This window comes from Lepisosteus oculatus, chromosome 9, assembly GCF_040954835.1.
Source record: "Lepisosteus oculatus isolate fLepOcu1 chromosome 9, fLepOcu1.hap2, whole genome shotgun sequence".
NCBI lineage: Eukaryota > Metazoa > Chordata > Actinopteri > Semionotiformes > Lepisosteidae > Lepisosteus > Lepisosteus oculatus.
In genome coordinates, this window is record NC_090704.1 from 16853046 (window position 1) to 16865613 (window position 12568).

Sequence of the window (12568 nt, forward strand, 5' to 3'; positions counted from 1 at the left end):
GTACATCATCTATCAACAATTACACAGGTTCTGTTTCCATATTGAGGATTTTGGTTACGTAATATTATTTTCTAGATTTCACGTTGTGAATATATGATTTGGGCAAACAGAGCCGCAAAGAAGTACATTATGGGTTGTTGTTTTTTTTTTGCAGTTTTATCTAGAAAAAGCGATGCTTAAACCTTTGTCTGATTCTTGTGAAACTATCCACACAACAGTTACAGTACCTAGGAGTTGACTTCAGTGATGTCACTGATGGGATGTTTCTAAAAATCCATCCTCTGTAAAACGTCTTCTCTAGTTGTCCTGCATATGTATTCGCTAATGAAGCTGTGTGTTCTGAGCCTGGATCTCTACATTTCTGTATGAACCAGCTTAGAGGGCTAAAGACAGCTTGTGTTTAAATTGAGTGTAAGGCAATTTATGCTTCTAAAGTCGTGGTCAGCATTTATTTTTGTACTGTGCTGTAAACTTGTTCTGTGCCAAGTCACATTATTTTATAGCGTTTTTATAGCGTTATCAAATCCGGTGGCGCTGTGTGTTAGTTTCCTGACTCCCATGTCACATGGTCTGTGATTGAAACCTGTAAAACCGGTTTAATTCGTCACAGCCAGCACTCTTCAGGTGTGAGGGTCTTCTGCTCAGAATGAAACGCTAAAATGTTTGTGTATATTCTAATGGTAGTAGGGGCAGGGTGTGTGGGAACAGGTTTGGTTGAAATTGCATTGGAGATCTATGTTCTTCACACCTGAAACATTTTCTCTGAAAGCATTTTCTTCACAGTTTAACCGATCTTGTTACAGCATGTCACAGTTTACTATTATTAACCATATTAATTTTAAGTGCTTAATGTAAAATCTTGTAAAAATATATTTTCATTGTTCAAATATACATTAAGTCTGACTATCATATAATAAGTTAAATACAAAACTAAAGAAAAAATAGGGTTAAATATAATTCAAAATATTTTGCTAACAATGTTAACTGTTTATGAATAATAAAATGTATCAACTAAGGAGTAGGATGGCACAGTTGTTAGTATGTTTTTTGTTTTGTTTCTTTTTCATAAATACAACAGTAGTACCTGATGTCTCAGTGGCTTTCAAAATTAAATTATGCATGCAAACCTGTGAACTAGAAAGATAACTAAGATATCCATCCATTATATTCCATAATATCCATGAAATATATGGCGCTGAAATATGTGTGACGCAGTGGTGGCCTGACACGGTGAGATGCCCTGGCAGCTGTATGATGCAGTGGTGGCTTGGCACGGTGAGGTGGGCTTGCAGCTATGTGACGCAGTGGTGGCCTGGCATGGTGAGGTGCACTGGCAGCTGTGTGATGCAGTGGTGGTCGGGTATGTAGAGGTGCACTGGCAGCTGTGTGTTGTGACGCAGTGGTGGCCTGGCACAGTGAGGTGCGCTGGCAGCTGTGTGGTGTGACGCTGTGGTGGCCTGGCATGGTGAGGTGCGCTGGCAGCTGTGTGATGCAGTGGTGGCCGGGCACGGTGAGTTGCGCTGGCAGCTGTGTGGTTTCTGAGCAGAAGACCCTCACACCTGAAGAGTGCTGGCTGTGACGAATTAAACCGGTTTTACAGGTTTCAATCACAGACAATGTGACATGGGAGTCAGGAAACTAACACACAGCGCCACCGGATTTGATAACGCTATAAAAACGCTATAAAATAATGTGACTTGGCACAGAACAAGTTTACAGCACAGTACAAAAATAAATGCTGACCATGACTTTAGAAGCATAAATTGCCTTACACTCAATTTAAACACAAGCTGTCTTTAGCCCTCTAAGCTGGTTCATACAGAAATGTAGAGATGTAGAGATCCAGGCTCTGTTAAAAGCAAGGGAGTTTTTATGTCCGTTGCAGGTCTTTTGCAACATGAATATAATTATATCGTTATTAATTTCTTGAGATACGCGATTCCATATTATATTCCCTTTTAATCAAATTCTAAAAGTATGCTTGTTGACTCCGGTATCACGTTAGTTAAAGACTTCGAAGCTTACAATGTTTAGGGAGAAATGGAATACTGGTGTGTATTTTTTCTTTAAAGTACTGAGACCAGCCATATACTGTATGTTTATGTTCCAAAATTAATATCGTTTATGGCCTTCACACGCGTTACAGTATGCTCCTATTCTTTTTATGCTCAGCTACTAAGATTTCCCTTCAGTGGTAAAATTAGATATGAATATTCAATACTTAAATGGGCACAGTTAAGACATTAAATATACATATACATACTGTATACAGTACAGTTTGCTTACGGTAATATGTTTATGTTACGCGATTAAAAAATAAATAAATAAAAATGAAAGGTCCAGCACCCGCTGGGTTTGAACACACAACCTGCCAGGTGGTAGTCACGCACCTAGACCAGTAGGCTACAAGATAGCTCACATGAACAGGCAGGCGAAACAACCCTACACAGCCCTGTCACAGCACACGAATTCTTTAGATACGCGATTCCATATTATATTAGCAGAAAAGCTTAAAACTACCACTTTTTCACACGCTATTTCACATGCTAGTTAAATACTTCGATGCTTAAAATCGTTAGGGAGAAATGGAATACCGGTGTGTATTTTTCCTTTAAAGTGCCGATTCCTGGAATCTGACTGGCTGACACCCCTCTGAAGTGGTTCCATAAAATCTGGTATACGGAAAAGAAAGCGTTGATTAATACAAGTGTCTTTTAATACACTCTTTGTTGTGCTCTTGAGGATCCTTGTTATATTTTAAGCTCTAGTTGAATGATAGGTGTCGCATTTTAAATCATTTTCATAGTTCGAAATTATGAAACGCCCTGTTAAAAGCAAGGAAGTTTTTATGCCCGTTGAAGTAAAACAAAATGCCTGACAAAGTATGGCTTGGACAGATTCCAAGTGCTTGTACAAATGTGCTAAAGAAATTATACTTTGAGTATACAGCTTGTCCAAAGTCATCCATTATTAATACTATTAGTAATATCTTCAGTAAAGGCTTTGATGCATAAATATTTCTGATAAAGGTAGGTTGTGTACTTTTGTCCAACTGAGCAATCTTGCTTTCATAAAATATACCAACATTTTAATGACTGATGGTGCTGTAATACACAGTTCAAAATTAAAGGCTCAAATGCTGTACATGAGAGGTTAAGCTCCCCCTGGCGGTTTTACAAGGCGACGCCGGATAGTTAGTCACGTGACACACGTGAACTGCGTGATACCGCGACACGCCCACCGGGGTATGCCGCGAAATACCTCACCCATTTTGAATGGCTGCATCTGTACATGGAATTACTGTATGAGACAGCATTTATGTGAAATACCTCAATAGAGCTCTGAGGTATTGTGATTGTTTTACCTGATGAGGGAATCCATAAGACTGGGCTACTCCAAGTATTAGATCTTCAGACAAAGAACGGGTATGAAACCAACTACATAATGAAGCCAGGGTAAATTCCTCACAACGAGCTCACCTGGTGATGAACTGGTTTAAGGGGGATAGTGCATTCTAAAAGACAAAATTGCCGTGACCCCTGCAGCAGAAACTATTTTTAATGATTTGAAACAAACTTTCTTGCAGGCACTTGCCCTGGGCTGGATTCCCTCAGATGGATCATCTGTATGTAATCTGTATGTAAGTGAAACAAATGGGTTGTGAGCTGCTGTGCTGGCACAGCAGCATGGAGGTAGGCATTGTCTGGTGGGTTATTATTCAGGACCCCTCGATGCGGTGGCCAAGGGGCGATGTTTTTGTGTTGTGCAGGCTACCCGCCTGGCTGTATAAACTGTGAATAATCTAGTGTTGAACTAGCAGACCGAATGAAAAGATTTAATTGAAACTTGTAAATATGCTAAATGTAAAACTGTAGCAATTTATACAAATTCTATATATACATTTGGGGTATGCCACAATTTTGGATGGCTGTGGAGGAATAGGGATTTCCTAACCACGGCAGGGACTCCAGTTAAGAATGCTGGCTTTGTCTCTGAACTGTTAGAAGCTTTGCAGCTACTGACTGAAGTAGCTGTGGTAAAGTGTAAGTGACATAATAAAGAAATGTTTCCAGTAACTCAAGGGAACAACTTTGCAGTAGCAGCTGCCAGGCGAGCAGCCCTGGGAGAGCAGGAGTTTGAGACCTCTGTTGGTGAAAAGGGGACGGCTACAGGACATTCAGGCTGAGGCCTCTAAAATGGAGAAATGGACATGGTTAAAAAAGAATGTGGGGCTGCATGATGATGGGGTGTGGTGCTGCCAGCACACCGGACGCCCTGCATGCCCTCACAGTCTAATGCCTTTTGTAGCCTGACAAATGCATCCTTTTGGACATCCGGGTGTGAGTCAAATGGTGTGCCGGTTTTTCCCAAATCCGGGTGGGGACCAGGATTGAAGCAGTAGCTACTGATGTGGTATCTCGATGTGATGCTTGTCAAAGGAACAACTACAGCTCAGGTGCAGGTGCTACAGCTCAAAAGGCCTGCTCCTGAGGGACCTTTCATGCACTGGTAAATTGACTATTGCAGCTTGCCGATATGTAAAGGGAAACCTGGGCTCTTATAATGATGGTGGATCTGTTTTCCTAGTGGATTGAGGCCACTGCCTCTGTGACTGCCAAACACTTGATGACAGAGATAAGCCCTCTGTGGGGACTGCCCTGCCGCTTGGATGATGATCAAGGGGCACACTTCACAGAGACGGTGTGTCTGGCTTTGGCTGCGTTGTTTGGAGTGAGGTGGGAATTACATTGCCCCAATCACCCTCAGTCTATAGGAACAGTGGAACAAAGGAACAGAACTCTGAAAGATCGATGAAACATCAGACTGAAGGAACACCGTAGATAGATTATATGCCTGCGGTCCTGTGTAGCCTGCGGGCTCGATTAAACAGAGCTGTCTAACTGAGCCTGTTTGATATCATCACGGGCCAACCAACAAAACTTCCTGGAGGGCTAAATCTGGCTAATGGACCGTTTAGTTTGCTAACTGATTGTAGATTGTTAATTGAAGCGGTGCACGGGGCTGGTGAACAGGTGCTGGACACTTGGGGACCTCCAGTAGAGAGAGGACACGATCTGATACTTGGCAACTTGGTGTGGGTGAAGAAGATACCCTGCCAGATGTTGCAACCCCGCTGGGGAGGGACCATATCAAGTGCTACTGACAACCAACTCCGGCATCCGAATGACAATCCGAATGACAGGATGAAATCGCTGGAACTACGCTCGCACTGTCACAAGCCACTGTACCAGAGACTGAGTGAACAAAAATAATGATGTTGTTTCTGTGTCTGTCGGGTTTCCTGATGGGGGGGGGGGGGGGTGACAGTGTGCCTGTTAAGCGCAAGGAACATTATTCTAATAATGGGGAATATGGAATCAATACCTTCTTAGTGTTGTCATATCTATCAGCCACAAATAATAATCAGAGCTCATGTTGGGTTTGTATTGTTATACAAGATGCTCATGGGAGAAATCCCCTTTGATAGAGGTGATTATTTACGTTTATTGGCATGGGTAAATAGTTCTGCTTTTAATCTGAGTGTAACTCAAATGTATTAGAATGGTGCTAACCGTATGCTCCCCGCTGTAATCACAATTCTAGGCCATCTTCTGTTAGGGTGATAAGCAGCTGTTAAGGTGAGCAAAACTATGCAGTCTTCATATTCCAGACAATTCTGAGCACATAAATGACTAAGCGCAGCACATCTATGATGATGGATAAATATATCATAATTATAATCCAGATGATTCAAGCATTGGTGCGTGGCTACAGTCTGTGCTAGGAACATGGGGAGGGTCTCTGGTTCAATACATATTTGTGGGTCTGGTATTATTCGTGATGATTATATTGTTAATATCCTGCTTGAAAAACATGTGTATTAAAGCTGCTGCTAATTGTACGCCCTGAAGGGATCAAGGCGGTTAAGAATGATTTCATGGGAAAGGTTACCACATCTCTTATCTAGTAACAGAACACAATTGGTAGAACAATATGGTTCTAAGGGGGGAATGAAGAGATAAGGGAGACACCTGGGAAGTGAGATAATATCATTTTTTATATTATAATTTTTGTATGTTTGCAAACTATGCAGTCTAGTGGCTTGAAGTTGGCTTTCGCCCAAATAAATAAATATGCTGCCTGTCCTTGGTCAGTAAAATAAGGGCATGTACAGTATTTGGTAAGCTGGCTGTGTGCCTAGAACATATGAAAAGAACTAACTGTTGTTTAGTCTGCAACTTAGATATAATTAATAATTGGCATGTGTTGGTGTCTTGTCATTCGTTCAGAATGTGTCGTAGTAACTTGTTTGTTTTAAGGTATAAAAGACTAATTCTTGTACTGTTCGGGAAGTCTGGTGGTTGCAAGCCATTCTTCCATATGCATATGAAATAAAGAGACTACATAACTAACAATAGAGTCCATCCCTCTATTTTTGCATAATGCACTACATTATGCACTACAGTATTGTGGCTAACTGGCTCCAAACCCAGTTCAACTGAAGACAGCAACTTGAACAGAAGTCGGGGGCAGGTATGCAACTTCACAAAGTATACAAGGAATTTAGAATCTTGCTTGGTTCATCTTGCTAGGTGAGGAGCATGGTGGAACAGTCCAGTTTCTGGGGGCGGGGGGTGGAACGCAACGGTATGTAGTATGCATGGTTAAAAGACATAAGTAACTCTATCTTTTATGATAACTAAAGTACTAATGCATTGGCCTTAACTTAATCAAAATAAAATTGGTCCACTATAACATAATTAATCACAAATTTACAGAAATCATTTAAAATTAACAACATGAAGATAATATAACCATTATAATTAAATAGCAATATTTTATTCTTCAGAACCAACTGTACTTATACATACTGTTTTAGTTATATTACACAATTTTTTACACTTTATTTGCATTTGGCCTCCTTCGCATTTTATTAAAGGAATTCATGTAACCTTATTGTACATAGACAATATGCTTACAAACAAGAAAATATCATTCAGCTCATCTAGTCCATTTTATATTTAGTACCTAATTGATCTGAGAACCCAGCCATTTGTTGAAAAAATCTGGAGTATTGACTACAACAATGAGTGGCTGATTCCATACCCCCACAACCTGTCTAGTTTTGAAAAACTAGCCTGTAATTTAAACATGTTACATTTGGTTTCTCCAGCAATGGAATAATAACAGTGGACTTAAAACAAGCCATTGCAGTACTGCAAAACCCATTGCAGTAACTGTCGCAGTGACTGTTGACTCTGAGCATGATCATGTTTCAAACATGATCCCCAGATTTCCTGCCATTTTGTTTTTGAAACAGATATCTAACCTTCATTTTCACAGATGATAAAGTGAGGGGAAGAGGTTTCTAGAGGTACATTATGTTTGTATTGTATTTATGTATTTGTTGAACGCAATGCTGCACCTTAAATCTACCACAGAAATTATTCAACTTGTCTGGGAGCTGTGGATAATCATTAAGAGCTTCTTTCTTGCCCTTATAATCTGTAATGTTCTGAAGTCCATGCCATACCCAATTACCCTCTTTGCTATATAATTTGCATTTTAAATGATCTCTGTATTGCGCCTTTGCTTTCGGCACTGGTAACTCAAATTCATATTTTGTTGTTATATAAAAATGTCTGTCTCTAGACTTAAAGCATCATATTTCTTTTTGCAAAGGGATTAAGATCTTTGGTGAAGCAGGGTTTGTTGTTGTTATGAACAGCCACTATCCTAGATGGAATAGACACACCTTCACAGAAGGCAGATCACAACAAGGGTCTTGGAAGACATTCCGGTCCATAATGTCAAAACATGACATGTCTCCAATTGTGGTTGCTATACAAGGATAAACGTTAAAGCCAGCAGGTGGAATAAGCAGTGGCAGCACTATTTTCAGATACAAAGTGATTTTCAGTGACAAGTTGCACCGGCATATGATGGCGTTGTTTGGCTCAGTTAGTGAGTTTGTGGAGGAAAATGGGGATAGGACAAACTATACTGAAAGTTTGGGATGTTATTGCTCTGCTAAAGATATTACAGAGAAGAATAAAAAGTGCTTGATTCTCTTGAATATGTGTGGCACGAAGATTTATAAACTTAGCTGCACTAAGCTGAGAGAGATGTCTTATCACACTCATTAATCACACTCGTTCAGAATCATGGCAATCCAAAACCATCATAATTGTGCAACGTTTCAAACGGGACTCTGTAGCAAAATTTGTCACCAAACTGCATGTGTTGCAATGTGTAGGAGCACCACAAGTTTTGGAGCAACAAACTTGCCTTGGGACAGATGAGTTGCTCGAAGAAGCTACGGTACATTTATGTCAGGGTATGGAGTCTGCTGCAAACAATCCAAAAGGTATTCAGAAACCAAATGGTAATCGCTACAATGATGTGCATCTTGTAAATAAGGACAAGAAAATTAAAAAAATGTCGGGCAGCCCATTTCACAAATAATTGTAAATTCAAAGACGGTATTTGTCACAATTGCAATTAAAAGGCAATTTAGCAAAGAAATGCAGGGGAACTAAAGACCAAATAAGAAGACACAGAGATTTCAATGCCACAGTCAGGCACACACCACCTGGAGGATGTGAAGGAGTGCACCTACGGTTTATTATGTTTAAGGTGAATGAGCCTCGAAGTGAGACTTTTTCTGCTACTGTAAGTGTCAATGGCAAAGCTATGAAGATCGAAATTGACACAGGAGCAAAAGCTCAATCCTAAATGAAGAAACATAAAGACTTGGGAACTGTTGGTCAAGCTACTTCTCTTTGTAAACAAAGAGTTTACTAAGGACATACAGTATGGACAGATACTGAAGGCATGACTGTGAAGCTTTGGGTGGATCCTCAGGCTATACCAAGATTCTTCAAGTCCAGAACAATGCCTTATGCCATGAAAAGGAAGGTAGAGATAAAACCAGGGCATCTGCAACAACTAAGCATTATAGAGCCTATGCAGTTTTCACAGTGGGTGGCTCCAATTGTTCTTGTGTTGAAAATCCATGAGACTTCATGTGAGTACATGTGGGGGGATCACAAGCTGACCATCAGCCAAGCTTCCACTCTTGAGGCATACCCTATTCTGTGGGTGGAGGAGTTCCTCTACACAGGCAGGTGGCAAAATTTTTACAAAGCTGGATATAAGCCATACCTACCAGCATTTATTGCTGGATGAGGAGTCAAAACAATATATCACAATTAACACACACAAGGGACTGTTCAAATACAATAGGCTCATGCCGTGGGTTATCTTGATGACATACTAATCACGCACAACTGAGGAGGAACACCTAAACAACTTAGATCAGGTGGTGAAGAGGATGTCAAAGTCACGGCTGCAGTTGAAGAGAATTAATTGCATTTTCCAGGCACCAAATGTGACCTATTTGGGTCATCAAATCACTGCACAGGGCCCGCTCCTTGTTGTAAAGAAGGTCAAGCTCCACACCCCAGTCTCTGAAGTTAAGTCTTTCCTAGAGATTGTTAATTATTACGGGAAGTTTCTACCTGACATCTCCACAGTTCTAGCCCCTCTTTACAAGCTGCTGCACCACAACTGTCAGTGGCAAAGGAAGTCACTTTCAAGATAGTGAAAGGACTGTTGCAGTAAGACCAGTCTTGACCCATTATAGTCCAAAACCTGGAAAATAAAGATTTGCACAGGATGTCAAAAGATGCAGAAATTGTCACCATTGTCACCACCTGCTCCACTGTATCCCAAGGAGTTTCCAGACAAACCGTGGTCCAGGTTGCATAAGGACTTTGCCGGGTCCATTCATGGGGCGATTGTTTCTTGTTTTTATGGATGCGTACTCCAAGTGGCTTGAGGTGCACACCATGAGCAACATTACTGCTCCAGTGACAGTAGAGATTTTACATCACATTTTTGCTACCCATGGTTTACCAGACACCATTGTAACAGATAATGGTCTGAAGGGTTAAATTCTTTCTCTGTACACTATGTTCAGCAAAACACCAGCTGCAACATTAAATGTATCTGCTGTTGATAAGACTAGGGGCCTAAAGACACATAGACCGTTTGTTTTAAGAATCCCAAAGAATTGTTTTTGTGTAGAAGGTCAATTGCAACTACCTGCTTTTAGAAAACACTGACATAGCTCAGTTACGTAGTTAAGTTTGTTTAACCAATAGAAATTAAATACAATTGAAGTTTTTCTTTTTGAGACTTAAGCTTTTTGTCTTCCTTATCAAGTAAGTGTATATAAGGTCAGCTGTAACTTTTCATGTTAGAACCATTCTTCTAATTGCAGGAAGGGTGCTTCTCTTTGGCTGAATATACAATAAACTCCTCTTCTGCTCAACATAAAGGTCTCCAGTGGATTTTTACTCTACAGGTCCATCATCCACTGTGGAAGTGTTTAGAGAGTTTGGAGCCTGAAAACTAAGTTTTCCCATTTCCTGTTTCAGTACCGTATTACATCACAAACAATGTTAGGCCAAAGACCTGCTGAAATGTTGATGAGGAGGAAACCTAAATAACATCTAGACTTACTTCACTGAGACATCAGGACAAAAGGAAAAGCAAAAAGCCTGGCATGATCAGTATGCTAAAAAGCAGTGTTTAAAATCCACATGAGACACATGTTCAGGATTTTGATGGTGGTCCTTTTCTTACTTACCAGGGGTCATTCTTAAAATGCATGGTCCACTTCCCTTTGTAGTGCAGCCGATGAAAGGAAAATTGATATGCCGACACTTCTGTTTGTGTCATGATCCAGTAAAAGAAGATATTCTAGATCAAGCAGGACTGTCAGATCTAAGTGAAACTAAGGAACATTAAGGAACCTCAGAACAGGTACCAGAGCCGCCTGCTCCAGAGCTGGGAGCAGATTCAGCCATCAATCTAAGTGATCCAGCTCAGTGTGTTCAGCCTGCTCCTACAGCTTCTGTTCCCATCCTTGAGGACAGTGAGATACAGTTGTCAGGTGGGGCATCTCCTAGGCTTAAGATGGTTTACGTGCTGAAGGAAAGCCCTTGAGGGACTGAACTTAAAGTTGAATGAAATTCACAAAAAGAGAATAGGTTGAGTTTTGTAAAAGTAATTGAAAAAGAAAGGTCTTAAAGGGATGTTGTTATTGTTATTTGTTATTGCAGAAAGAAGAAAATAAATAAGGGTGAGATGTGTCATACATGTTGAAGCGTATAACATAAATATTAAATATTGTTTGACTTTCGAAACTGGTTCCTCCCTTTTCCTTTTGAAGTGATTGTAAGCAAGTATGCTGAGAACTTGTTGTTAACTGTTTCTTTAAATTAAAGTAACAAGTGTTAAAGTTTATTTGTGTGGGCTTATTGAAGGTTACCAGTGGTAACTTTTTGATGCTAGGTTTGATTGTTTCCAACCCTGTCTGTATCTGAGGATCAAATTATGCTCTGAGTGTGGGAGGGGCGTGTGTGCGATGGCATAATAGGCATCCAGGATAGTGTTATAGCACTGATCTAACATTTTGCCCCCCGGTAGCAATTTTTGTGTGCTGCTTATTTCCAGGAAGAACTCTCCAAAGATGGTACATGGTTGTGTATATGGTTACAAATCACCCAAAATGAGAAATGCCCAGCCCGGGTATGTGTTTTCTATCTCCGTAATCTGTTTGGTAAGGAGCTAAGCAGCTGCCATAGAGGGTGTGTGAGTTGAAATGTGAAATACAATGGCTGTGGAAGGGCTGTCGAATAAGAAGACGAAGACATACAACTTTCACTTGGAATGGGAGGATGAGTTTTTATTCTCCATGTTTAAGTTCAAAACTCTATGCCTGATCCATCAACAGAGTGTAGCTTTGCCCAAAAGAGGTAACTTGGAGCATCATCACTCCACGATGCATCTGAAGTTTAAGGACACGTATCCTCTGAAAAGTTCCATTAATTCAAAAAAAGTTGAACGAGATGAAAGCTTTGCTGAAGGCTCATAAATTTTTTTTATACCAAACCACGGGAAAAGGGAAAAGTCATCTCCGAGTTACCACCTAGAAAAGCACAAAAAAAAATTTACGGATAGAGACTTGTTCAAAGAGGCGATTCCTTATTCAGAGACTTTAAAAACAAAAATGAAATGCGTGGTCTGAATGCTGGTTTCACTGTGCTTTATAGGAAAGATCCCGCTTTCCCCTCTTTTGTCAATTATCACTGTGTCATTCATCAGCGAGTGCTAGCCAGCAAAGTATTGGATTGCTCCCATATGATGACTGTCATAGTCAAAATTGTAAATTTGATTTGCACAAAAGCTCTTCAGCACCGCCTGTTTAAGTTTGCATGTTTAATTGCTACCTCATTTCCCCCATGCACCTGCTCACTACAGTTACCGCCCCATCTTGTCAACCCATCCTAGCCCCGTTGTACCTTCCTCCATTGTCTTTTACGGATTATACCGTCCACATAGGGTCTTTAATAACGCTCTCCACAGGAGTCAAAACCGGCTCTCGTGACACACAGTATAGTATAGACAACTCAAAGAATGAAGTTCTAAGTATTTACAATTTGTTTTATGTTTTCTCATTAATATTGTAATGCATACGGCCTCCATTGCTTGCAAGAGC